We start from the raw sequence: 26,968 nt of genomic DNA on the forward strand, positions 1-26,968 counted from the left end.
GAGTTTGGGGGACCAAAACCCACAGGTTATTGAAAGCATGAGAGTAATTTGACTTCTGACTGGATGGGGGCTCGGGGTTGTTTGGTGTTTTGTTTCTGATTTGAAAGCAGCTGTTTGGTAACCACTAACTCTTCCCTTATTCTTTTCTTGCAGATGAGCTCACAGTGCCTGCACTTTACCCCAGTAGCCCTGAAGTGTGGGCCCCGTACCCTCTGTACCCAGCGGAGTTAGCGCCTGCTCTACCTCCTCCTGCTTTCACCTATCCCGCTTCACTGCATGCCCAGGTAATTTATACCCATCGGCCACGACTTCACTCCCTCCACCACCGGTCCTTTCAAACCTGGTTCCCCAGAGCACACCATACAACTAACACCTATCCAGCTAACAGACCCCCCTTCCAGAGATTAATGACCCCCTCTAAATCAAGCTGACACTCCTCCAGGACTTGAGGACCGTCTGACAGCAATGACATCACCCACTGCCTGATGTTTGCCCCAGTGACACCTCTCTCTTCCCTAATGATCTCACCCTCATACCACACACGAGAGACGGGGTGCAGGTTCCCCCCCAGCCCCCAGCCAGCCCGAGGGCGTCCCTAGAACTTAGTCGCGTGCGCCTGGTCGTGCCGGAGCTGCCGAGGGAGGCGCGCGCTGGTTGCCGGAGTTCTGTGTTTGTGCGTGGAGGGATTTCGTCTCTCGGGTTCTAGGAGAGCTAGTGGCCAGAGGGGAAAGTTGGAAGCTTCCAGGAAGACCGTGTGCTAGCTTACAGATGTTACAGGAAAGATTAGGATTCCTTTTTTTCCACCTTTAGAAAAGGAGGTACAGTGTAGTGTGGAGAATGTAATTACACGTCAAGGTGAAGGTCTTTGTCTGGACCCAGTTCCCTTCTTAGTTAAATAAAACTCCCTTGTTTCTTCACAAAGATTACTACCCACGTCCCAACCCTCCCTCTCCCCTTGGCGGGGATGGGGGGGGATGTTGCTCTTAGTTTTGCTCTTAGTGCAAGCAGTAGTAATGAAGTAATGTTAGGATTCAGCGAGGATCACCAGCAAAGAGGAGAGAATATAGATTTCATTCGTTTTACTGCACGTGTAACTCCTCTAAAAGCAGGAAAGCCTGGTTTCTGAAAAACCGTTGGCCTGGACAGACAGGTGGGGTTTTTGTTTGTTTTGCTTAGTGTTTATTTACAAGGCTGGATGAAATACACAGCTTCCCAGAAAACTCTTCCTTCTGACGGGAAACTTCCATGTTGTACAGAACTCACTGTGTTGACTAAAGCCCGGACCAGCAGCCCCCTAGCTGACGTCCTCGCGGCCAGGGGCTCAGGCGGGGTGCCGGCTGCATACGTGCCCATTCCGTCCAGCCGAGCCGTCCGTGCTCTGTGCACGCGTGCACGGCCCAGCCTCCCAGGCACCGAGCAGGCAGACTACAGAGAGAGGCCCCCGAAGTGACGACCCTCGGTGTTGGCAGAAGGAGGTAGTGAGGGAAAAGGAGAGGGTGACGGTTGAGAGCTGCTGGCTCGGGACAGGACTTAGAGCAGCCCCAGGATTCGGAGCCCGATGGCCCGGGGTCCACATCGGCCGTGCTTTCTGCTTTCTCTTCCCTCGCTGCTGCCTCGGCCTCAGTCCTCGTCAGCGCTCGGGCTCCTCGCAGGGGCCAGGGGAGGGAGAAGGGATAAAACCTAAACCTGTGGCTGTCTTCTGCTGAGTCATCGAAATGTTCGCAGTGGCCTTGGGGATAACTTTGTAGGTGATGGGGAGCAAGTCAAAGAGGCCCTCTCTGTTTGTGGGCCCGCCCCCACCATCTGTGGAGATGTCTTCGCTCCTCTTCCTAGACCGCCTAAAGAAGGATTAACTGACAGTTGAGGCAAATGTTCCGAATACCATGGAAGGGTGCCAGGTGTGCAGAGTATTGTGAATATCACTGGCTTTGTTAATCAGCAGCAAAGCCTTTCCCCATTGTCCTGGAAAAGCAAGAATTGACAGTGGCCAGAAAGGAGTGGGGACGGTGGCTTTGGGGCCTTAATAACATCCTGGTAACTTGCCTTGCTTCGTATAATGATTGAAATCCAAAGTCTATCCGGGGGTGTATGGGAGAAGGAACTGAAGAGTCTTAAGAGATTAGAAAGCCCATGCCCATCGTGAGAAAGGTTAGAGACAGTGCCAAGATTAGATGGACTCAACCATTTGACTTAGTGGGATGTTTTGCCCAGGGTGGCGCCCTTCCCTGTGAGTTCTGTCTTGATCTTGAGACTTTCCCAACCTGGAATCCACTTGGCTCCGCCACATCGGTCCTAGAGTTGGTGGAACTTTCATCTGAAATCAGTGAGATCCTTGTGCTCAACCCCAAAACTTGTTTGGAGTCATTCCCAGTGCAAGCTTGGGTTCTGTATCCAAGGCTCATGAACAGATACGGTTATTTAAATTCCTTTGTCCAAGATGAGAATCCTAGAATGAACTGGTAGAGGCCTTACCGATCCAGCAGGTCTGGCCCATTTTACAGTTGAGGAGACAGACTGGAGAAGATGGAGAGTTCTCGACAGTCGCGAGTGGCTCTACCATGGCTGGAGCCAGGTCACCTGACTCCCAGGCCTTGCTCTTTCCACGCCTCAGTGCTGGCTCACCAAAGACTTACTCTTTGTTGGAATTTTGGAAAGGCCTCACTCCACTGACTCCTTGGAACTTTCTTCTCTAAGTAGATGAGAAGCCTGTAAGAAGAGACTTGGAGGCAAAGACAAGGGAATAAGAACTTAACCTTCACTCAAAGGGCCTGAGAGAATTTTTATTAACTGGAGGTAGAGCAGTGGGGAAGACTAAAACGGAACATCCCCTTAGTGGATGGTTCCGGTTTTGTTTGGAGATCTTACTGTATGTCTTTGGAGAAGCTTTTATATTATTTTGCTTTTCTTAGCAATGTTGTGCTCTGTTTTGAGACTTGGATTTTTTTTTTCTTCTAGTGTTTCTCTCCTGAGGCAAAGCCCAACACACCTGTCTTTTGTCCACTTCTCCAGCAAATTAGATTTGTCTCTGGGAATGTGTTTGTAACATACCAACCTACTGCAGACCAGCAGAGGGAGCTCCCATGTTGAATTTGCTTGTTAGCTATTTTTCCCCCATTTTGCAAAAATTATTTCTTGGTAACATTTGAGAGATTTCAATAAAAATTTTAATCAGAGCAAAAATTATCTCAAGTAGACTGCAGCGTTTTGTTTTCATGGTGATGCGAGTTTGGAGCTTTGAGATTGTGGGAGAATTGGGCCCATGAGGCTGAGCACACACCACGTGGGAGAAGGCCTCAGAGCGTCCAGGGGAGGCGTGGCCCAGAGCCGAGGCCTCCCTGCTGCTACTGCTCTCTTCTTGGGCTCCTGCGCCATCAGGAGCCGCACATTGGAAGATTCTCTTTCTAGCATGTGTGGGTCGCCTCTACCAGGAGATCTTGCATCAGCAGGGGTGGTGTGTCTGGCTGTCAGAAGCCTGTGTGAAGAAAGAGCTGTGTTTTCCAGTCTGTCTGTCCTGATCCCGAGGAAGGAGGACCCAAGGGGCAGAAATTGTCATTGAAGATCAGGAGTCGCATCTTCTGGTTCTGCTCCAGCTTCCGTCTGTAAATCCGAAGATACTTATTTTTTGAGGCCTCATTGCAGAAGGTAATGGGACTGTAGGCTGCAGAACTGCCGTGTCGTTTGTAGAGATGAAGGAACGACTTGATGCAGCAAACAACAGAGTTCTAAGAAGATCATTAACATTTTTAGACATGATCATCCTGTTTACTTTCAAGGTCATTGGTGTTTGAAATTTATTAAATATATTCTGAAAGTCACTGTGAACAGGAGGGCAGGTTTCATCCATGGCTTTTAGGAAAGTTCTCTCATGCACATACAGCACTTCCTGCCACGTCGTCCTCACACAGCTCAGCCTTTTCGGTCACCATTCAGTTTTGCTTGGTGCCAGTTATTTATTTAGTCTTGTTGCTGACGGGGCAGAGAGAAAACCAATAAAGTGCACTGTTCCCGTTACATTTTAGAAACAGAATACCATTTACCCTTGACCCAGAGCCACCTTATTGGGCCAGAAACTTGTCCAGGTAAGTAGGAGTGAGAGAGCAAGTCCCGGTTCCCTGTGTCTTCTCCAGGGGCCTCATTTGCCCTGAGTCAACGGCAAATCTTCCAGGGCTGCTCCACGGCTCACAGCTGGAACCCATCACCTGCATGTCAACAGAAGGTTCTAAAATTGTAACACAGACTTCCAGGGCAGGACATGCCCCTTGGGAGGTGCCTTGTGACACGCAGGACAAATTGTAAAGGTTAAACCCAAAATCAATATAAAAATGGACCATGGGAAAAGTGACCCAGGCACACAGGGAAGGAAGAGAGATCACGGGGGGAGAGAAGGGCCAGGAATGTTCTGCAGGTGCTCACGGCAGAGCCGCCCGCCCGCCCACCCGATCCAGGCATTTACTCAGCGAAAGGCAACTGCGAACTGAATCTTTAAACTTTTTTATAAAAACAAATTTCTTTAAGCCTCTCCTTTGTCACTATGCCCTATGGAGAATGCTGAGATGAGACACAAGCGATCTGGTTTGGCACGGGGTGTAATGGAAGCGCAAGGCCCAGGAGAGAGGGAGTGTCTTGAGGGAGGCAGGGAGCAGGGCAGGTGTGAGTATGGACTTGGGTGAGCACCCAGTGGGGCGGGACTCGCGCACAGTGGGTAAGGGTGGCTGGTCCTGCAGAGGGAGCCGTGAACAAAGCCAGAGGGGCGGGGGGCCTTCGGCATCCCAGCGGCTGGCCAGCCTCCCAAAGGGAAGGGAAGAGTCGGGAGATTCAGGGTGTTTGCTTCAGGGCCTCCCAGATGGCATCAGCTCTTCCCGCCCGAGACGTGGTCCTCGAGGCCTGGCTTTCTCCAATGGCCACTGTCTCCCTGCAGTCCAGGCCTTGTGATTGTCTGGGAGAGCATGGCTTTGAGGGACTGCAGAGGTTGCCTTTGGGGGCTGATCAGCCCAAGGCTTTAAATTGTTTTTAGACATCGATGAAACTGTTAATCCTCTGATAATGTACCTTTCCCTTTAAACCTTACAGCTCCGTGAAGGTCAGACTGTGAGGAGAAACTGCCCCTGGGTGCTCTGTCTCCTGAATGTGCTAGCCTTGTCTAGTTCCTGACTCGGTTCAGCTTTCTCGTCTAGGGGCCCCTGGCTTAACTCCCATAGGAGGCCAGGTGGGGGGCAGGCCGGCCAGGCATTGAGCTCACAGCGCTGGCCTCCTCTGAGCTCTGGGCGTGTGTCTGCCACTTAGAAGGGAGCACAGAGCCCCCTCTCCTCTCCCAGCACCACCTCGGGCTGTTTGTGTGCCTGCCCCACGAGGCCTGGCCTGTGCTGGAACTCGCGTCCTTCAGGAGGGCTGAGCCTGGCAGTAGCACGGGCTTGGAAGTGCGGGCTCTGGGGCTACCTGGGCAGACACTGGCTCTGCCATTTACGAGCTGTGTGACCTCGACTGAACAAGTGCCTTATGTAACCTCTCTGGGCTTCAGTAAAGTGGGCCTAATAATCCCTCATGTAGAACAAGAGGGCCTGGGGGCGCCCGGGTGGCTCAGTCGTTAAGCGTCTGCCTTCGGCTCAGGTCATGATCCCGGGGTCCTGGGATCAAGCCCCACATCGGGCTCCCTGCTCGGCGGGGAAACCTCTGACCCTCCCCTGTCTTGTGCTTTCTCTCGCACGCTCTCTCAAATAAATAAGATCTTTAGAATGAGAGAGTGCACCATAAATGCTAGCCTTTTAAGGAGCATGTGGATTTTCAACAAGGAGAACACCTAGGCCTAGCTCTCTACGAGGCAGTGATCGTTCAGACGCTTCAGGCATCCAGCACCGTCTTGACGACATTGAGGCGGCTGCAGAGTCCTCCTGGCTGCGGCCGAATGGAAGGCCAGAGGTTGGGAAGAATAAACGAGGGACAGGCGAGCAGGATGAGGCATCTGGGGACAGCCGCCAGAGTGACAGCCCTGCATCCAGCCGTGAGGTGTCTGCAGCCTGTGCCAGCGCCGGGAGGACGCGTGCCCGCAGGACGCCCTCCCCCACGGCCAGGCCCGGACACGCCTGTCAGGAGAAAACCGATCCCTGACAGGAAGTAGATCAAGAGTGGGAAACAGCTGAATTCCCAGAGAGACCAAGTGGTTCCTGTGGGTTGCTTTACTCAAACCCGTTGTCCCTGAACTTTCCAGCTGCTGCCTTATCTTGCCTTGCTATCGGAGAAACTGGAGAAGAGAAAGACCCACGGGTCATCCGGCCCGTTCCTCCCTGGACTCTGTGGCTCATTCTTCCCACAGTCCGTCCGCTAGGATTCTGCCCCGTCTCGTTTCCAGGTGGCAGCGTCCCCTCTTGTGCCTTGGGAAGTCACTCACTCCACAGCCCTGTGGCCGAACCCCAGGGGATCCCACCCTGGCCAAGCAAATGACCTCCTGTTTACCTTTTCTGTCCTCACCCCCTCCTCTGCGGCTCAGTATCTGGAGAACTCGGGAGCGCTTAGGGCAGTGAGGGACAGAAGCGCTCGGAGCATCCGCACTGGCCTCTTCAGAAGCAGTCCGGAGGCCTTCAGCCAGAGTTCACAGGGGTAGCTGGCTCCTGTGGCCAGAGCTGCTGCCAGGCCCCGAACTTCGCCACGCTGGGCAGCCCCCTAGTGTGGTGGCCCCGGCCATGGTTGGGGACCCCAGCGAGACTCCCCTCAAATTTACCGTTGCCGTGACTGAGAGAGCGGCTCCAAGTGGGCCTCTTCCTGGCTGGGGGGCCACAGGGTTTCCTCCTTTTGGGGCACTGTCTTTCTGGTGTCTCAAGCATGTTTCGTTTTGGCCTTTGTAAGGCTAAACTTCCTAGGGCCTATGACTTTACCCCCGGCCTCCTTCGCAATGAGAGCTCCTCCCAAGTCCACGAGCCCACCTCATCCTTGGGATGATCAACAAGTAAGTGGTCTGACCATCCCAGTAGGACGGTGCAGAGGGCCTGGCACGGAATCGGGATCAAACAGGCCAGTTTTAATGACCGTTTCCACCCACTGTGCGACCTTTGGGATTTTAAGCACGTTTATTTTAACCTCACTGAAGCTCGGTTTCCTCATCTCTAAGTAGGAAGAATGAATATCTACTTGATGGGGTCATTTCGAGTGAAAGAGTAAAATGCTTGGCATGGGGTCGTAATTATTAACCTAGCTCTTCTGTTTCCTTCTGTCGGAACTTGATCTGGCATGGCCCAGAGGCTCCCAGCCCTCCCTTTGTAGCATTAGAAGCAGTTAGGATATAGGGACTCAAGACCAGCACCCCACCAAGGGAACCCTAAGGGCCCAGGCTCTGTTCCCGGGTGCGGAAGAGAAGTAGCTGGTGCCAGGGCAAGAATGGCAGCCTGCGGCCATGGTGTATGCCAAGGCGAGGCTCTGGTTTGGCCAGGTGGCCCTCCGCCCGGGCGTGGGCCTTCTTTTCCTGGGAATGGGCACCCAGATACCATCTAAAAGTATGTGAATTCTAAGTGCTCTGGAAACAAAACCAAGGCTACAGAGAAAGTTTAGAAATACAAAATGTAGCCTTCATGAAAAGAAAGTGAACTTCTCCTTGAAGAAAACCAATTCTGACAGGGGAAAAAAGGCAAATCAACTCCAAATGGGATCATGTTTTATTCAGGTTTTGTGCTGCCGGTGGGGAAGGCCAGAGCTCAGTGACAGGATGGGAAAGTGGGACACCCCAACTTCAAGCCTCATCCACTCTGCCATGAAGTACTTCTCGCTTCACTGGGCTCGGCTCCTGGGGACCTCTAATGGCCCTTGATAGCAAACATAGTTAAAAATTAACAGACTGGCAGAATTAAATATGGATGACAAGCAGCCACTGTGGACTTAATCTGACACAGGATGTTACACGCTTGGGTGCCCTCGACCTGAGTGGCGTCTTGAGTGAACTTCTGGGGTGTCTGGGCACATTTCACATGCCTCTTTGAAGGCAAGAACCTGGCTTGTGCTTAGGACAGACAGGGAAAGAGTCTTAAGAGCCCAGGAGAGAAAATTATCCCTGAAGGCTTATGGGTAATTAAGCCCGGCCTTGACTGGTCTTAGCAGGAGGTGTTCACAGGGGTCTAGACCTCGTCGCTGCCTGGGCTCAGGCCTCAGCAGCGTGCCACCATCTGCATGGGGAGATCTTGCAGGGGCATAGGGCTGGAGCAAACGTGTTTTTCCAGTTTGGGCGAGCACTGTGTTAGATAGGGCAGGGGTGCTATTTTAAAGAATCCTGTGAGTAGTCCCATAAGGATGATCATCTTTTTTGTATTGCAGATCAATCTAGTCTCTTTGGTGAGTTTGGAGTTTCTTGGACCGCAGTGTGCTCCTGGCTTGGCAGCCTCTCCTTAGCCTGGCAGCCTTCAGCAAAGTTTGCTGTAGGACCTGACGTGCTTTATTCGGTGCTCAGAATGGATCCTTGGGCCTGGAGTGAGCAGGCCAGGGCTGGTTATAACTAAAGAATGTGTGAGTGCCTGGCTGCAGTTGTTTCCATGTTGGGAGAGCCCCAGCAGGGTAGTCAGTGCTCCCTCTCGGGCCCCGTGTAGAAACCTGAATATCCATGCCTTAGAAAGGAGAGCCCGGCTCTGAATAGATGGTGCTGGGGAAATCTGTGTTCAGGTACAGCACCTGCTTCGGGAAAGGTAAGAAAATCTTCACTGCTTCTGACAGATTGGATCAGACATCCAGGGCACCTAGCTGGTCTGCTGGTCTTCCAGCTCTGACTAGTTTTGTTAAGAGCTAGCAACTTGGATGCCGTATTGGCATGCCTCAGCCTCCCAGATCCACCGAAAGTCACCCCCTGGAAGGGGTCTTCCACACCAGCATTTCTCAGCAAGCTCAGGTGAACATAATAAAAAGATTCTGTGGGCAGATAAACTTGGGAAACCCAGGGTTTAAATCAAGTCAAACGGGATTTTTCATGGTGGAACTTCTCGATTCCGCTGAAGGGGCAGAGACCGCATTTCTCTCCAACTTCCTTGACCACAGAGCATCTCTAGACAGCCTGCTTCCAGCCACACTTCTGAAACCTCACACAGGAACAGTGTCTCTCGAACTTGGATGTGTGCATCATCATCTCCCAAAGGGCTTGTGACATGCAGGGACTTGGGTTTCTCTCCCCGGGCTTTCTGCATTTCTGACAAGTTCCCTGGTGATGCCAGTGGGCCAGGGACCACACTCTGAGAACTGCTGGTCTAGACTGATCCCTTTTTTTCATGGAGAAGAAAACAGCACCTGGTAGGCACTTTTCGTGCTATTTCTGAAGGCTGGCGTGGTGAGGACAGGCGGCCCCTGGAAGGGGGTGGGGGTACAGCGCGGGTCCGTGGTCTCTCGCCGCTTGCTCCGCACTGTCTGCCGGAGGGCTGAGGGCTCCGCTCTCGAGACCAGTCAGGGTCTTCCTGTTCGGCAACATGCTCGGAACTGTGAATTCTGTATGTACTTCCCTCCGCTGGGCCTTAGTTTCCTCATCTGTAAGTGGAAGAGGATAGAAACGACTTTTATGGATACTTACTACTTTCTCTAGCATTCCAGTTTATTTTTGCTCTGGGGTATTTCTGTTTCTGGGTGTTCTCCTCCCCTGTCCGAGCTCTCATACACGCCGCGGGAGCCAGTGCCATCCGTGCTGAGGTGGGGGGGACCTCAGTGTTACTTTGCAGGGCCACTGTGTTTTCGAAGAGCATTCCCGAAGAAGTGTGGTGGTGGAATCCCGTACAGCTGTCCCCCGGATAGTGAACCGGACGGTAACGACTCGGCAGTACTGAGTTGGAGCCAAGAAGCGTCCCGGCGTCTTCTGGGTGCTTCTGGGCCCACAGGCCGCAGTGCGTGCGTGCGTCCGTGCGTGCGTGCGTGCGTGCGATGGTGTGCTTAGCGGTCTGGCGGAGCGAGCATCGGTGTTGCCGTGGATCACGTATGTCGGTAGAGGTTCTTCTAGGGATGTGAGAAGCTCTTGGGATCGTAGGCAGGGTTGTGAGTGTGCAGTTGGGAGGGTGTGTGCGCGCGAGCTCACGTGCAGTTTTCTACAGACAGGATCCTGTCTTACATGGAAGGCCAATGGCACAGATGTAGCGCTGCTGTATTGTCCGTGGGCAGGGCGCCAGGGAAGCACAGGTCTCTCCAGTGTTGACGACGCTCTACAGCAGCCGCTGGGCAGTGGCCCGGAGTGGCCACGAGTGACCCGGAGCCAGAAGCCACAGCAGAACAAGCAGCCCAGGTGGGGGTCCGCCCCCCCAGCCCCGTCCCGGAGGACAGCAGTAGTTAGCACCCAACAGCTCGCTCGCCTGGACCAGCGCGGGGCAGGCAGCTCAGGCTCGGCCGGGCGGGGGCGCTGCCCTCTGCTGGCAAGTGCCTGCCACTGCACACCTCCGAGCTGAAAGCGGAGTGAGAAGGGCCACCCTTTTGGCAGGGGCTGTGGTGTCCAAGCCATGGGGCACAGAGTGATGAATTTCGGGGCCTCTCTTGACTCCATCACCACCACATCCTCCCCGAGAATCAGCCAGCGGGCCATCTTCAGCTCGGCTGAGCTGGGTACGACTTCTCCTAGAGCCCACAGCCCAGAGTCAGTCTGCTTAGCACCCTGGAGTGCTCAGGGGTTCTAGACCAGGCTGACTACAGGGCTCCGGGTTTGAGGACGGTGTGGGTGGAAGAGGCCAGCATGCACCCGAGGTTGGCTGAGGCTGGGGTGGGCGTGTGGGAGATGAAGGGCTTCCTTCTCGCAGTCACTGCCACCAAAAATCATGCCATCCACTGCGCCCCCACCCCCTGGTCAGACCTCCCTCTTCCTGTGTCTCTGAAACACCAACATGTCTTGGCCTCGTGGGGCTCAGCGCCCCGGCCCCACACCCAGGCAGCACCAGTCGCCACCACCACGCTCCCTCCGACTCCAGTGCACACAGACCCATCCCCTCCCGCTGTGTGTTTAGGTTCCCAGCTCCCCAGCTGCCATGGGGCTGTGCCCCCGTCCCCTCCTTTACCACCTGTCTCAGGAAGGGAGCTCGAACTCTGCCCTTTGCTTAGTGAGCAAGTGGATTCAGATGCACAAAGCCATAAGCCATGGGTAGGTATGAAATTTTTGTCTTTCACTCACCCTCTCCTCCCTTTTGCCTCCTCCTCCTGCACCCCTGTACTCCTCTCTCCCTTTTCCTTCCTATCCTCCCACACTTCCCTTCTTTATTTTTCTCTTCTTTATCCTGCATATACTCCTAAATTCACAAAGTGACATGTTTTTAGCCTACCTGTTTGCAAAGAATTTCTGGTCCCTCATCCCTTTAATTGCTATTGAGTGTTGAAAATGACTCTGGCCCTGCCTTAAATGAACTTCACTACCTGCTGGTGGCTCCCGAGGAATACAGCTTTGCCCTCTCACAATGAGGGGGACCCCCTCGAGCTGGTGATCTGATTTCTAAGAATATCCAGTGTGATGCCCCAAAGGATCTCTCATGCGCAGCTGGCCCAAGGAGTTCCCTGACCTGGATTCCTGGCATGGGGAGAAGCTCAAAACGCATCTGTGGTCCTTTTAAGTCTTCATTTCCCAAGTAGGTGAGGCCCCAAGTTGGGATCGAGTCCCCCAGTGTGGCCCATCACCCTGCATTGAGAGCCAGAGAGGAAGGGGAGGCCCATGGGGTAGAAGGAAATGCTGAGGACTTCTGCATGTAGACCGAGACCAAAGGCTGGGCATCCTGTGTGAGCTCTGTCTGGGGGCCCACTCCTAGACCAGTCAACGAGGGCTAGTGGAGCCTGTGCCCTGGATCCTGACCCCGCTGGGTTCTGTGCCCGTGGGATGTCACTCAGAATACCCAGCTGTCAATGGATTTCCCCACATGTAAAAGCAGGTTAGAAGAGGCAGGAGGTCTTCATCAATCCCCCAGCACCCCCGGGTTCTGCGGAGTTTCCTTGCAGGTTCCAGGCCCCCTGCACTTCCACCTCTGCCAGGATGCTGCTTCATCTGTTTATGTTTTGGAGATCTGAGTAAGATGCCATGTGAAAAGGGGGTTCTCAAGCAAAATCTCTTCTATTAAACCATCGAAGTCCATTTGCCCGGGTAAAGTTCCCTCCAGCATTGCATTCTACTCTAGAAACGTGTTGGGCCAGACCCAGGTCGAAGATCCATCTTTCTCCTCCTGCCACACTGGGGAGGATGCCGCTCTCCACAGAGCCATCCAGCCCTCCTGCGCATCTCCCTCCCTTTGATGTAATTGCTCTCCCTCCCCCACTCCCAGCTGCCTGTGTTGCGGGGAGGCCATGCCTCCTCCGGGGAAACGGGAGCAGCGGTAAATGGGCATTTCTTGTTTCTGGCCAGAGGCTGCGGGGCAAAACTGACGTTGCTGACAGATGGACATTTGTTAAAGCCAAAGTGTTCTTGCCCTTTTGTTTGTTTCTTCACACTTTCCTCAGCACAGGAGCGGGAACATTCTGCCAAGTGGACAAAGTATCACTCAGTCCAATTGTTTTGTTGCTGGCCTTCCACTTTGGAAACTTCATGGAAAAGATGGGTCTTCCTCAGCAGAGTGAGCGGAGGGCTTGGGGTACCAGATACCCCATAGGGCTGAGAAGCCAGAACCCCGTTTCTAAAAGAACAGCAGCAGAAGCTCAAAGATGTCCAGGCCGGCTTACTGGCATGGATGGGTCATGAACGCGTCCCTCCCTTACCGGAGCAGATACGTGTTTCCACACCCTGCTGAGCAAACCAGGAGACGGCCTGTGCCCTCGGCACAGCTCTGCTGAGCGGGTGCAACCAAAGGGACTCGTTGGACCAGCCTCAGGCCAGGTCTGGCCAGGCGGCGGCTGGCTGTTCACCGTGGCAAGGAGGGTGGGAGCGGGGGAGCTGCTGGGCCCGGCCCGCTCCCTGGGGCGGGCGCTCTGCTGACAGCCTGGCCCGTGTTCACTAAGGGCACGTGGACGACCCCTCGGGCTGCTGTTCTGGTCCCCTGCGCCGCCGGCACGTGTAAGTGGGCTCCGGCTCGGAATGGTGAAGGCGGCGGCAGCCTGGCAGGCTGCTCTGTGGGGAAGGAGACCGTCCAGTGGGAGCCCTGCTTCACCGCCTTCTCCCCACGTGTCTTTCCAGATGCGCTGGCTCCCTCCCTCCGAGGCTACTTCTCAGGGCTGGAAGTCCCGTCAGTTCTGCTGAATGCTATGTAAGTACTTGGTTTGCGCGGCCGCTGCGAGCCCCGGGCGGAGCAGACGTCCGGGACGTGGGACGCGCGGCACCCACACCTTCCAGACTGCCTGTTACCTGTGGTCGCCCGTCGTCCTCAGACCACTGGCGGGGCTCCTCTGTGGCCTTGCGGCGCTGCCGGGGCATCCGCCCGGGGTTGAGGGAGACCAGGGATGTTACCCTGTCCGCGTCTCATCCCGGTCTTCGCCGTCCTAACTCAGCAGCCAGCGCTGCTTCCGGGCCGTGTCGGGGGCCGGGGGCCGGGACACCGGATGACGCAGCGGCAGTTCACCCGCTGCCCGCGTCACTCGGCCACCGGCCTCCGCTGCCCCCAGGGCGGGCTCGTGGGACCCTCGGCCGTTGATCAGAACTGACTTCCACGCGTGTGTGCGTGTTAGAGCTTGGGCCAAGCTCTCCCTAGTAGGCTTGCCTTACAGTGTCTGGTCTCGAAGGAAACAATGTGCTGAATGGGCATCTTTGCGCCTAACCTTGCTTCAGGGAACTACCAAGTCAGTGTTTTTTCTCTAAATGTATAATTTGGGTAAAATTCCAAACGCCGCCTTTAATTCGGTATCTTGACTGGATCTCTCTTAAATACAAAGCACTGTTACTCTGAATTCTGATAGGGTGTGTGAATTTGGGGGGGTCTGCCCTCAAGGAAAGTCTCTGAGATGACACAATTCTACAGTCTGCGGTTTCTCTTGGTTTATATCATTCCTTCACAAGACAGGAAGAAAAATGAGTGTAGGGAGGGACCAGAGCTTCATCCATTTAGAAATGCTAAAGAGATCATGGAGAATTATGTACATAACTATACCTGATGCTGATCTTTTGAAGGACATATGTGGGAAAAACTGGCCTCCGGTTGACTTAGGTTCAGCTTCAGTGGGGAGTCACAGAGGTCAAGGCCCTCCTAGTGAGGAGGAAGGAGAGCACTGAATAGGCTTTTCAAAGAGTTCTGGGATTTATTTTCCACAGGCAAGTTGCCCTGTTGACCCGAAGTCTCGCTTGGTGGGTCATGTCACCTTCATTTCAATTTCCAGGGTGACTGCTGAGCGTGGACTTCACTTGCTGAAGTCTTTACCACCATAAGAGGCCAGCACTTATAGAGAGCTCCAGTCCTAGGTCGGAAGGCAGGCATCTTTGTTCTGGAGGAAGGGCCTCACCACACAGGAGGATGGTGGTAGGCAGCAGACCCACGCCCTAGCTGGTCAGGATTCTTGCTCTGCTGGTGGGGTAATGAGTAAGTTGATGGATCACATTTCTCTGCTTTAAGACATCAACTCAATAAGTTAGAATTGTGCCTATTCTTCCCCTAACCAGACCTATTTCTGAGTGTGGCCAGAGCAACACTAGTCCTTGGGGATGATTGGAGGCAGACTACATAAATGTTGCCAAGGTCAAACAGAGTTAAACACTTTTTGGGTTTTTTTGTTTTTTACCAAAAGATTCTTGGAACCTTTCTTATAACATGAGCATCATGAATCTGTAAAATTAGGGAACTCAGGGATGCAGGATTCCTCAAACTCATCTGAGACAAGGGAGCCCTCTCTTTCACAGACCCTTAGGAGAATGTTGTTTTACATAGAGCACATTTTGGGAAACCATGCCCTAATCTCTTATCCGGAACCCAAACCAGTGACACCCACATACAGAGATCTTTGGGCCAGTGGTCATTATGATAGAGTTACCACTAATCTGTTTATGATGAGGGAAAAATTAGGACAGTGTTAGATTTTTTTTTTAAGCTGCTTGTATTTGTCCCTTATTCTGAAATTATGTTGTATGTGTGTTCAAGTACCCATTTTACATGAGATGGTAAATATCCGTGAATGGCAATTGCACTTTAAATGTAGTTTCTTAGAAAAAAAGTCAGTAGTCCATGGTAGATACCGGAAGTATTTAAAGTATTTTACTCTTTTGTGAAATATAAAAGTTTGCTGCTTAGGGGGGACTTTTTCTTCCTGGAAACACAATTTGTAAGCTTTGAGGTATATTCTAGGGTCCATTATGTCCAGGACTTCCCAAGTCCATGTGCCATACCCGCATGCCCATAATTAATTTTTAAAATGACATGTCCCCAGCTCTCTGTTCTTTCTTCGTGCACAAAAGCCTTAGTCATTTCGTCACGAGGGACCCTGCCCCCGTTGCCAGGGCGAGGCGGGTGCAGCCCTGTCGTCCGGCTCCAGAAGGCACTGAGCGATCATGCGCTCTGTCTCCCGTGACCGTGCGCTCATCCCTCCGTTCTCAGAGGCTGCTAGGTGTTCACCCGCAGGTATACCCAGGACTGTGTAACTGGGATTTCTGAGGCTCGCAGAAGAGTTGATGGGTTGGGGGTCGATCTGGCATTCAGCATAAGCAGGTAGTTGAGGAAGTTGATGAAACCAGAAGAGCGGTCAGTGCGACACAGCCTGGAGGCTCACCTGGCCGTAGGGTCCACAGAGGACGAGTGCCCGGAGGAGCCGGTGAGGGCTGGAGCCCAGAAGGGCAGTGGTGAGCTGCTGAGGTCAGCAGTAGCAGATGGTGTAGGAAACTTGAGTAAGATGAGAGAATACCTCCGAACCCGGCAGTTGCAGTTGGCCGAGGATGGTGGTGGCACAGGGCCTGAGGAGGGATTTTTTTTTAAGCATTTATATAGGCCAAAGGGAGGCATGATCGTTAAGCAGCGGCACGGTTCCAGCCAGTGGGATCCTGCCCTTTGTTTCTATCCGCTCACCTAAGTTGTTCCAGATCATCCTTCCCCACAGACCTTCCCACCAGAGACCTAGAGGCAGCAGTGGCTACCGAAGAAGGCCTAGCGGGTTCCCCCTTCGGAAGTATGGCTTGTGAAGCTGTCGGACCCATCTGCAGGTGCAACATCTCCTTGGATGCACCGTTTGTTCTGAGCTAGACTTGGGCCACGGGCCAGACTCCTTCCTCGGGGTCTAGAGGGCGCAGAGGAGGGGCAGTAGGCAAGGAGGATGGATAATTGCACTTATTACCACCGCACTTGGGGTTAGGACTCTAGTGTCCCAACCTGCGTAAGGTTAGACCAGTTCAGTGTGGATCCGTTACTCAGGCTCCTTCTAGTCTCTTGGATCAAGTCCTTGAGCTAATAGTCCAGGCTGCGTAATCTTAGGGAAATGCAAGTTAGACTTGAGAACAGTGGTTCTGATGAAACAGTAAATATTTTAGTGCAAAACGGGTCTTTCAAAAAGGCCAAATGTAGGATAGGTGCGGCCAGTGACGTGGCCTTCCTCTGTTTGCCAGGGCGCAGCGGGTGTCCTTCCTCTCTGGGAAGATGGCACCCGAATAGAAGACAAGAGCAGGAGTGATGGCTGGTATCAGACATGACGGCCTATACATAGACCCAGACCGGCGCTCACTCCCCACACGTGGAGCTCTGGGGGCCACCCTTCCAAGTCCTGAAGCGCCCAGGCCCTGCAGGGGTTTTTCATTTACTCACTTTGACCTCCTACTGGGAAATCAGGGACTAGACTAGAAAAGTAAACAAGCTCTTTATTCTTTAAGTAAACATATGTGTCCAGTATGTGCTAGATACGAAAATGTGCATGCAGACCAGGCCTGTGCCCCTGAGGAACTCCAGTTCTAGTGAGTGGGAGTCATGGATATACATTTTAAAGGGAAAGAGTTCCTGCTGAGGATGCTCCAGGATGGGCTTGTGAGGAAAGCCCCTTGGGTGGGGGTGGGGGTGTGCATGTGTTTACCGTCATCGGTGGCAACTTAAGACCATCAGAGGGGTGGTGTCATTGGTGTTTTAATTTGTTCAGCATCCTGCTTGATGGTGTTTAGTCTGGCTACAAGCTCTGTCTGCTCATCATTGGAGTTTTGCTAATGGTCCAGCCATGGGCTGGACAACCCCAGATTACATGATAATCATTGAAAACGATCCATTTCCCAGATGTGTTGAGAACAGGAGAGCATGAGCAAGTTTTTAGTAACTCTTTAGAGGGAATGAGTTACACAGCCTTCCTTGTTGGGTATCCAACAATGTAGTTAAATCAAAAAGAGAGAGAGTTGGGAACCGGGGGTGGATGTGGGAGGGCGTTAAGAACTCCGAAAATCTCCCTGGCCTAGGACCAAGACCATAGCACCCAAATTACAAGCACATGTAGTTACAGCATCAACAAATGAGAGAAGGACACGGCAAGAGATAGTAAGACCGGAATGTAAAGCTGTGTATTCCTCATGTTTTGTTTTGGGAGGAACAGCCTCGTCTGTCTCTGGCTGTGAGCACGAGGGCCTTGGGGATGCAGCCATTGTCCGGGGAGCCCCAGGAGCCGGATGTCAGGCAGAGCTGGGAGCTCAGACAGCGCTGTGGTCCTGCAGGCACCCCTGCCTTCTCCCTAGAAGAGCCCCGGGTGGGACGTCTGGGTGGCTCAGTTGATTAAGCATCTGCCTTCGGCTCAGGTCATGATCCCAGGGTCCTGGGATTGAGCCCCACATCGGGCTCCCTGCTTGCCAGGAAGCCTGCTTCTCCCTCTCCCACTCCCCCTGCTTGTGTTCCCTCTCTTTCTGTCAAATAAATAAATAAAATCTTTAAAAGAAGAAGAGGAGGAACCCCGAGGCGCCGTGCCCAGGACCCAGGGCAGTGTTTGCCCTGAATCGCCACTCCCCCTCCTGTTAACCACGGTCTGTGTGTCTCAAGTTCGTTAGCACAGTCACTATCCAGTGAACATCTGCAGCAAGTAAGGGACTGTTTTGGCTGCTAGGGATACAAGGGTAAGAAAAGCAAACAAAATCCTTGCCTGCATGGAGCTGACCTCCATTAACAGGGGGGAGATGGATCATAAATCACTAAGACACACACTAGGTCAGGCGGTGAGACGGGCTGAAGGGAAACTAGCAGAGCGAGGGAGGGGCTTCGTGTGCCACGGGGGAGCGCGGGGCTCGCGGGGCCCGGGGTCAGCCTGGCGCTTACGGTCAGGCAGCGACCCAGAGCTTCCCCAGATTCATACGGGCTTCCTTGTTCAGAACAGGCTCGCTTGACTCAAGTTTAGAGAATAATTGAACCTCTCCGGTCTTCTTGCCTTCTCCTTTGCTGAGTCCAAGTGAACAAGCTTGCGCACAGCAGGCCTTCGCTGGGCCAGGCGTTAGGGGAGCAGAGAACGCCCCGCAGCCGGCACGGTGTTGCCCTGGTCCTGAGTCCCCGAGCCCGGGGTCTGTTCGGTTCTTGTGTGAGCTGTAGGGATGGGCCCGAACGCCTGCACCGTGTCCGCGACTGGGGACCCGTCCAGCCACTGCCGTGCCCTCCCCGTTCCGTAAGGGAAGGCACCACAGCCCTCTGCTCGCCACACGGGCGCTGAGCTCACCTACGCGCCGCACCCGGGCGGTCCGAGCGGTGATTTCCCTGCCTTGGCCCGTCCCCTGAGCGTATGCACCACGAGAAGTGCCTGACGGTCCCCGGAGGAAGTTAAAAGAGGGTGGCCGAGTATGAAGACCCGGCCATGGGGTCTCAGCGCCTTCACGGGGCAGGTGAGGGCCACCTACAGGAGCCCCTGCCCCACCCCCACGCCACACGCGCCCGACACTCGGCTGGAAAGGGACATTCGGAAGGCCTGCGTGCTCGCTGTAAGGTCACAAATGAACACATTCAGACTTCCCTGCGGTGTTCTCTGTTCTTTGCGGAGTCGTCTTGGGGGTCCCTGTAGGACAGACTGGCCCGTGTGTGCTCCCTGTCCACGGGGGCCGCCCTGGTGTGCGGACAGGTGCTACTGCTCTCCTCACTGCAAAGAGCAGCCCGGTGACAGTGCCCCGTGCTCCTCACCCACCGGTCCGGAGTCACCCCAATGAGCTTCAGCCCAGACGCCTGGAGGGATGTGGCCATGGGTGGGACATCCTAAGCAGCAGGTGCCCCGAGTGCCACGCCGGTCTGGCCGTCCCCAGAGGTGCGGGAGGTGGGGAGAAGTTGAGGGAGCTGATAAGTTTTATGTACAAAGATGAATATTTCGGGGCACCTGGGTGGCTCAGTCGTTAAGAGTCTGCCTTCGGCTCAGGTCATGGTCCCAGGGTCCTGGGATCGAGCCCCACATCGGGCTCCTTGCTCAGTGGGGAGTCTGCTTCTCCCTCCGCCTGCTGCTCCCCCTGCTCATGTGCTCTCTCTCTGACAAATAAAATCTTCAAAAAAAATAAAAAGAAGATGAATATTTCTTTTCCTGTCCTCAACCCAATTTTCACTAGGAAACTGGAATTACATCTGTTAATTCTTTCATAATGTTTTTAAAGTGGAAATCTGGGCAAAACTTTCTTTTTCCTTAGTTCTGAGAAGAGAGATGTCCTAGGAGGGCAGTCTTTCCTTCCGGCTCACCCATAACCCCAGCGGAGGGTCTCAGCCCAGGCCCAGCCTCCCTGTCGAACCCCCGGGGGGCATCTTCCCGTGCCAGCAGACCAGGGAGGCCTCTGTGGGGAACTCGGGGTTCACGGCAGTACCCTGCGCACTCCTGGTCACGAAGCCCCGTGTGCCCAAGTCCGCCTGTCAGTCTGCAGGCAGGAGGGCTGAACACGCAAGAGATGTTAGCAGGGAAGAGGGCCATTGGCATCCACGCGCCGGGAGGCCGGCGTCCTTCCTTGGCTCCAGGAATTCTCATGAAAACCAGCTGGCTCAGAGGCAGTCATGCCTGCGGAAGAATATTAAAAATTTATGATCTTCTGGGTCTCGGCACCTTCATATTTCAAAATTCTCAGACCCCTGGGAACAGGATGTAGTCACAAATGTTTCCTTTTAGTTTTTGTTTTCCAGAAGGTGCTTGGAGCAAAGTTGAGCTCATTGATGCACGTGACAGCACAGGATCCTCCTGGAGAATTGCTTTTGTGGCCTGGGGCTGACCAACGTTGTTACTGTGGTCTGAGGCAGCTCCTGGAGCTGGATAGGTTTGGGGTGCTTCCTCTCTCTGGGGGGCTTCAGGTCCTCCACCTCTCCTCGACAGGGCTCTTGAACAGGCCTGGGGGTCCGGCCCTCGGAACTCGGCGCGGCTGCCTTGCCTCCTGGGCCGGGCGGCCTGCTGTTGCCGCAGCTTCAGCCTGGCCCGTCCCCCACGACGGACACGCGCCTACTCGGGTGAACGTGTGAAGACCGCGTCGCCCACAGCACACTTGGGTCCAGAGTCCCTTCCCCTCCGGCCTTGGGGCCAGGGAGCCCCGGCAGCCACACTCCACCGCCGGGGCGCTTTCCCTCTGACCAGGCCCGAAGCCCGGGGTCCCCGTGGGGAGCTGCCGTGCCGCTGGTGTGGTCATCCTCGCCGGGCACTTGTCCTCAGCTCCACCGTGGCGGCCTTGGGCCCTTTGCCACTGACTCTCCGTTCTTTGCTCGCAGAACAGGCTGGCCTTCGGAACCCAGGGAACCCCAAGGGCAGACCAGCTCTGGGGTTGGAAATGACAGCACACCGTTAATGGGTGATTTCTTTCTCCATCCCAGGTTCCAGGTGTGTGATGGTGGCTGCAATCTGTCTTGTGGGTATTAATGCAATCTTCACTGGTGGTTGCTGTGCTCAAGCCGTTCTACCAGACTGGAGCATGCTGGTGAGTCCCACAGTCAGAGGCCGGACAGGCCCTCTGGGGAGGCAGCGTGTCCCGGGCAGGGCGCGGTGATGGAGACCAGTGTGGTCGGGACCGTCACCCCAGCAGTCTAGGTGTTACCACCTCCCCCAGGTGATCCTGGTGGGTGCTCTAGGTTGAGACGCGATGGTATAGAGCACTGGGGTCAGGGGTTTGCTCTTCATGATCTCGTCCAGCCACAGCGTGCTTAGGGAAGGGCGTCTGGGAGGGCAGTGGCGGGGGGGGGGGGGTCTGCAGACCCTCCGCGCACACGGTGAGGCCACCTGCACATGCTCAGGCCGCAGCCATGGAACGAGCCATTCCGCCATCGGGAATTTACAGATAAATGACACTTTCCCCTTTTAAACCCTTATGCCTTTTCTGGAAATGCACCATTTTGGTGAGCATCTTTTAGAGATAGTATGTATATTCCTCCTGACTTCATCCACTTGTACTGAATACGGTGTAGCCCTCTCTCGGTGACACCAAGACGTGTGCATGAGCCTCTTTGGAAAGAAGAGTGGTTGTCCTTGGGCATAGGCAAATGAGGCAGGGCTCTCACTGGACTCCTCCAGACTCTGGGCTTCCTGCCGGCCGGTGATTTTGGTGATTATTCATCTCTTCGAGCGGCCCCTCAGCTTCTAGTAGTAAGCGTAGTCTAAAACAGTAATGTGGCGTTCCCGCAGGTGACTGGCCGCTGGCTGCCACACAGAGGGGCTACCAGGCTCTCTGGAAAACTTGGCCTAGAACAACAGGAGTACCAAGGGCAGGCCCACAGCGGTTATGTCTCGGCCCAAATAAGGTGGCAAATTTCATCCCTACAAGGGGCCAATGAAGAAAAGATGAGTCAGAAAGAGGGCAAGATTCCTGCTAAGGACAGAGAACCAGGCAGATCTAGCCAAGGAGGTCATTACCGCATTCTTGGGACTTAGGTAATTTCTTGCTCTCAGAGTAGAGCCCATCCAGAGGCAGGCACATCGTGTGTGCCCCAACGGCCTGCACTTGGGGTCTTTCCTCCCACTGACCAAACTTAACAGGGAAGCGTTTTCCACATCGTGTAGGGCAGCTAATGTTTAATCCCACCAATTCCTTAGCCTTCTAATTTATTGGGTGGTTCTTTTGTTGTCATGGTTCTTAATAACAGTGCCCACTCTATTCTTACCAATATTATCACCCGGTAAAACTTTTTTTTTTTTTTTGAGATTTTCTTTTATTTGAGAGAGCGAGCGAGCGAGCAAGCACGAGTGTGAGTCGGGGGGAGGGGCAGAGGGAGAGAGAATCTCAAGCAGACTCCATGCTGAGCACGGAGTCCAGCCCGGGGCTCGATCTCACAACCCTGAGATCATGACCTGAGCCAAAATCAAGAGTCCGAGGCTTAACTGACTGAGCCACCCAGGGGCCCCGGTAAAACCTGCTTAAAGGACAAGATATTGTTGGTTCCCCCCCCACACACACACACACACTCTGGCACACTTTAAACCAATTAAAATCTACCCATGTAATTTTTCGGAAGCAGGTTAGAATAATGATTTTTTTTTTTTTTAATTCAGTAAACGAACCCAAACATCCGTAATTCCAGGCAAATGCAGATGAGCCCAGTCAGGAAGCACAGCGGCCGGGGCACGCACGCGGTGACTTCATTTAGACAATGGAAGGAGCAGAGAAGGGGTGGGGGTAGCGCTGGGACTCGGGGCGGCCGGCCAGCACGGACCAGACGAGCTGGAGGGTGCCTTGGCACTAGCCATGTTCAGCGTGGGGCTCACCAGTTCCAGGGCCAGCCGTGGGTTACGAGAGCAGGTCTGGAGGTGGCCTGCTGGGCGCGCGGCGCGAGTTCCTGGGGCGGAGGGGTGCGCGCGTGTGGGCGCAGGTGGGGATGTGTGTTTAGAATGGGGGGGGCCGTTTCCAACTACAGGAGACTGTTCTCCTGGAGACTAGCCTATGAACCTTTTAAAATGTCACCTAGGCTTTTTATTACAGATTCATACCGGTATTTGGTTTTTACAGCTATAAAATGAAAACTATGTTCTATGTCTATTGGGAGTTGAGTAGAGGGGAATATTCCTTATCTGACTTTCGGTAAAAATGAATACATTTAGAGAAACTCTTGGGAAAGAAATCATTAGTCAGTAGGCCAAGTGTATGTAGTAGATGGGGGAAACCGAATTTTTTTTACTGCTGGGAGAAAGAGCTCAGGGCTGAGTCGGGGGAGAGCAGGCCCCGTCTTGTCTGGCGTGGCAGCCAGCAAGCACCTTGGCCCCAAACCCAACAGCAGCTGTGCCCGGTCCGGAGGGCCACAGGCTGATCTTTTTGATCAAGGACAACGGACATGAAATGTTTAAGAATTGTAGAATATTCTTTCAGACAGCAGCAGACATTCTGCATGGTCTTATACGGGACAGTTGCGACCTGCCTCCGGCGAGCTTTGTTCCATCTCTTTTCCTGCCCTGTCTCTCCGGTGACCGCCCTTCGGGAAAGGCTGTGAGCAGAAGCTGCTCAGCAAACAGAGCCTGACCCTCTCCCACCCCGCCCCCATCCCGCCACGGTGCTCCGTGTTCCCGGATGTCTCTGTATTCTGTTTAAAATGTCCTTGTTAATACATTCCAAGGTTTGAACTCCGTTCTTAGCTAAACCCCTTCCTTGTTTACAGGGACTGAAATAGCCACATTCTGACCTTCTGTTCAGTCTGGGAACATCTATGGCAATGGGGACGCATTCTTTTCCCATGTGAGAATTACATCTCCGCAGCACAGTTGGGGAAAAGCTCGGGAAACTATCAGCTCTCATCCCCCCCCTTCTCTTTTCCCTCCAAAGCCTTCCTCATCAGCTGGAATGAGCCAGTCCCGTGCACCCTGCTTCCTGCTCAAGAGTCCAGGAAGAAGAAGGGGGCAGAGTCCTGGGAGGCCAGGGTGGGCTGCTGAGAGCCCAGGGGCAGCTGGAGGCCCCCTCCCCCCCCCCCTCCACGGGCCGCTCGGGAAGGCCCCCATCAGGGCCAGAGCTGCCGCAGAACAGGCTCCGGGTGCTCAGCCGGGGTTGTTATCCAGACTCAGGAGCCAAGTCTCAGTGCCACGTGGACGGACAGTTGTCCGTCGTTCCCATTTCCTTTAGTGGCCTGCGTATGGGGGTCTGAAGTTCTACGTGCAAGTGACTGTGGGGTGGAGGGAGGAGGACGTAGTCTTAGGGAGGAAAAGAATCCGAGCTAATCCGTGAGGAAGCGAAACAAATGGCCTGGACAGTGAGGACTCTAGTTAGAGAGCGCCGGCGAGAAGGCCCTGCTGGGGGGGCGGGGGGCTGCCCGAGGGCTGGGGAAGCGCTCACACGGAGTTCTGAGAGTGAACAGTTTGTAAGACCAGGAGGAAGGTCTGTGCCGCGTGTTCTTGCCCAGAGTGGATTATGACCAGGCTTTTGAGGGCCTGGGGGGATGTGTTAGGGGTTTGGGTCTCGGCGAGGCAGGGGGAGGTGTTTGCAGAATCTTTGTCACCTGGCTGCCCGCGGCAAAATGAAGGGTCCGATCAGATATGCGTAGCGGGGGAGGCGAGCCCAGGATGGCGACGGTGGTGTCGGGACGTGACAGTCAGCCGAGAGCGCGGGGCGAGCGCGGGGCTGGGTGGAGGGACGGAGACACAGGCGGAGCGGGGCGGGGGCGGGAGCCTCGTGAGGAAGGGAAGGTGGGGAGTCCGGGTTTAGACGCGGTGCCTCTGCGGTCATGGCAGAAGTGTCCAGGGCAAAGCTGCCAGGAATGGGGACAGTTGTCCGGGAACTGGCTGTGGAACCAGAAAGGCCCGGAGTAGCAACGTGTACTTGCCCAGAGACGGTCACTGAGCTCTCCAGAGAAGGCCCCCCAGCCAGGCGCCTGCGCAGGGCTGGGGGCGACCACGGGTGTCCTGGGCCTGCCGTGCGGCTGCTGTGCTTTCAGCCTCTGGCGCGAGGCGGCGTCCGCACGCGGAGCTGGGGCTGCTGTCGGGGGGCGGCCTCGGCAGCGCGGGCCCCTTAAGGCTCCCAGAGTCCGAGGGCGGCCGAGCGCCGTCCCCTGTGAATTGTTCCAAAGTAGCAACAGCCGTAGAGGGACTGCCGTTCCTCCGAAACCGCTTCCTGGAACCAGCCCTCAGCTTGGGCTGCTGGCCCCTGGTCAAGTTTGGGATGACGTGGGACTGTGGTCCCAGCGTCTCGTATCCACTCCGTCTAAGCAGGGTTCCCTCTCTGCGGCCGCTGCCTCTGCCCAGTCTGCGGGGGAGGCTCCTCGGCAGTCGGAGGGCCCGTCAGGGCCCGGCTCATTGGGAAGGCCAGCTGCTGCAGCCCCAGATACTGCCTGGCGCCGAGGCCCCTGCCACCCACCCAGGGTTGCTCCAGGCCACACCCACCCAGTGTCCCCGCTGGGTACAAGTCGGGGGGGGCGGCAACAAGATGCTTTCGAGAGCGGGCCCTTCTCCTGGCCCTGCTCACGGAGCAGCACGGGTCCTATGACATGTGCCCAAGACGGGGTGTGACCGGCGACGCCCCTCCTGTGCTGGGCTCCAGGGGGAGGCAAAACAGAAAGTGGGATTTCCAGAAGGCGTGTCTCTCCTCCTGCATTCCTGGCCTGTCAGAGCTCTGCTGAGAAAGGCCGCGATTGGGGGGGGGGGGGTGGGCACTGCAGGCCTCCCGGAGCTTGATCTGGGAGCATCTCCAGCCCCAGGCCCCTCCAGCTGGGCCTCTCCGTGAAAAGCATAAACTAGCCAGATAGTGGCAACAAGCTCGAGAGAGGCTGAGTGTTACTGGAAGATGACAGGTGAGGCTCTGCCTGTCCAGATCCCTGCCCTCGAAAGCGGCGCCCCAGTCTCTCCCCGGGGAGATCGTTCCCTGAACCGTAGCTATGTGGTCATGAGGTTGGGTCTTCTGACTTGCCCTTTATTTCTGCCGTCACCTGCAAACGGGCTGTGCCAAGATACTCTGGGTCACAGCGTGGGTGCCCCAGCTCAGTGAGGGCCTGGCATAGATCGGATTTACCAAAATCGTCCAGTTCGTGCTGTTTGCGAGTGTTCGTGGGAGGTTTCTCCAGGAGTCACTGCCAAAGACACATCCTCCCAAAGAAGTCTAACTTAGGATGGTTCGATGGGGTGTTAGTAATAATGCTGTTTTCTTTATAGCTTCTTCCCACACCCAAATAAGCAGTTCCCTGCACAAAATTCTAGTGTCTGTGGAGTTACTTCTGCCTAGACCTTTCCTACCACCCGAGATTTGAGTCTGACGTGTTGGGAAGATGGCAAGAGAACAGGGACAGAGCAATAGTTGAGGCTTTACACAAGTGAAGAAAACCGTGGGGCCACGCCGGGACTCTGCAGCTGGCAAAGTCTCGGGGATGATTCGAAGGCTTGCTTTCTTTTTTGCCCCAAAGCAAAGCACAGGCAAGTGCAGGGGAAGGAGGTCTTGAAAAGTTTCTGGTGAGAGAGAAGTATGTCCTGCCCCCGTGTCTCGGGAGAACGGTGCTACTCTGGTGGGGGGTCGTGTTCTGGGCACGGGAAGCCCCCCCGCAGCCTGGGGGAAGGTGAGCGCTCCCCTCACCCATGTTCTTTCTGTTTCAGGCTTGAAAACACTTGCCCAGTTTTGGTCCCTTCAAGACTTTGCCACAGCCTCTATCACACATCTGTTTTTCTCGAAGAAACAAATATAATAAAAATGTTTTACTCTTTTACACTGTATAATTTTAAGAAATAGTGTGTTGTTTGTGAACGCATGGTCTGACATTTCTGTACAGTTTGGAGATATTTTCAAACGAAACATAAAAGATGTCAACAATAAAACCAAGAGAGTGAGTATTTTTATACCAAACATTTTAAGTATGAGAGAATGGATGATCTTACACTGGGTTGGATCACAATTTTTGTGCTGGACTTTTGAATGCTTGTAATTAAAAATAGATATTTTTTCCTCCAAGCTGCATGTTCGAGGCATGTTTTTAAATATTACAGAATTTCCAGAATCGTATTGTGAATGTATAGCCGTCCACCTGCCTGGCCTGAGTGCAGGGTAAGGCAGGAACAGAACGGCGAGCTGCAGCCCTACTAGGTGCATGCCCCCCCCCCCCCCCGTTCTAGTGGGACGCTCCCACGGGACAGTCAGAAGCCCCCAGGAGCTGCTACGGCGGGGGCACGCTGACAGCTAGACAAAGCAGCCTTGCATGGGCCCGCATTCCTGAGCAGGGTGCAGCTCCCGAGGGGCCCAAGCACACTGTGCCCGGGGTGGGTTCTGCCCTTATCTGGGGTTTCTCCTGCTCCCAGCTCACCCTGACTC

General features: G+C 54.5%; 1 long non-coding RNA gene across 1 annotated transcript; it reads left to right on the top strand.

The window, feature by feature from the left end:
• Positions 1-128: 128 nt before the first annotated feature.
• On the top strand, positions 129-26,611 carry LOC102740361 (uncharacterized; the record flags this gene model as incomplete). Its single annotated transcript, XR_014141300.1, has 6 exons — positions 129-284; positions 2,956-10,542; positions 10,938-11,071; positions 13,079-13,148; positions 20,583-20,686; positions 22,252-26,611. It is a non-coding gene; the product is annotated as an uncharacterized LOC102740361 (long non-coding RNA).
• Between the last annotated feature and the right edge of the window lie 357 nt (positions 26,612-26,968).

Source organism: Leptonychotes weddellii, chromosome 2, assembly GCF_054177405.1.
Source record: "Leptonychotes weddellii isolate Sample4059 chromosome 2, ASM5417740v2, whole genome shotgun sequence".
Lineage (NCBI taxonomy): Eukaryota > Metazoa > Chordata > Mammalia > Carnivora > Phocidae > Leptonychotes > Leptonychotes weddellii.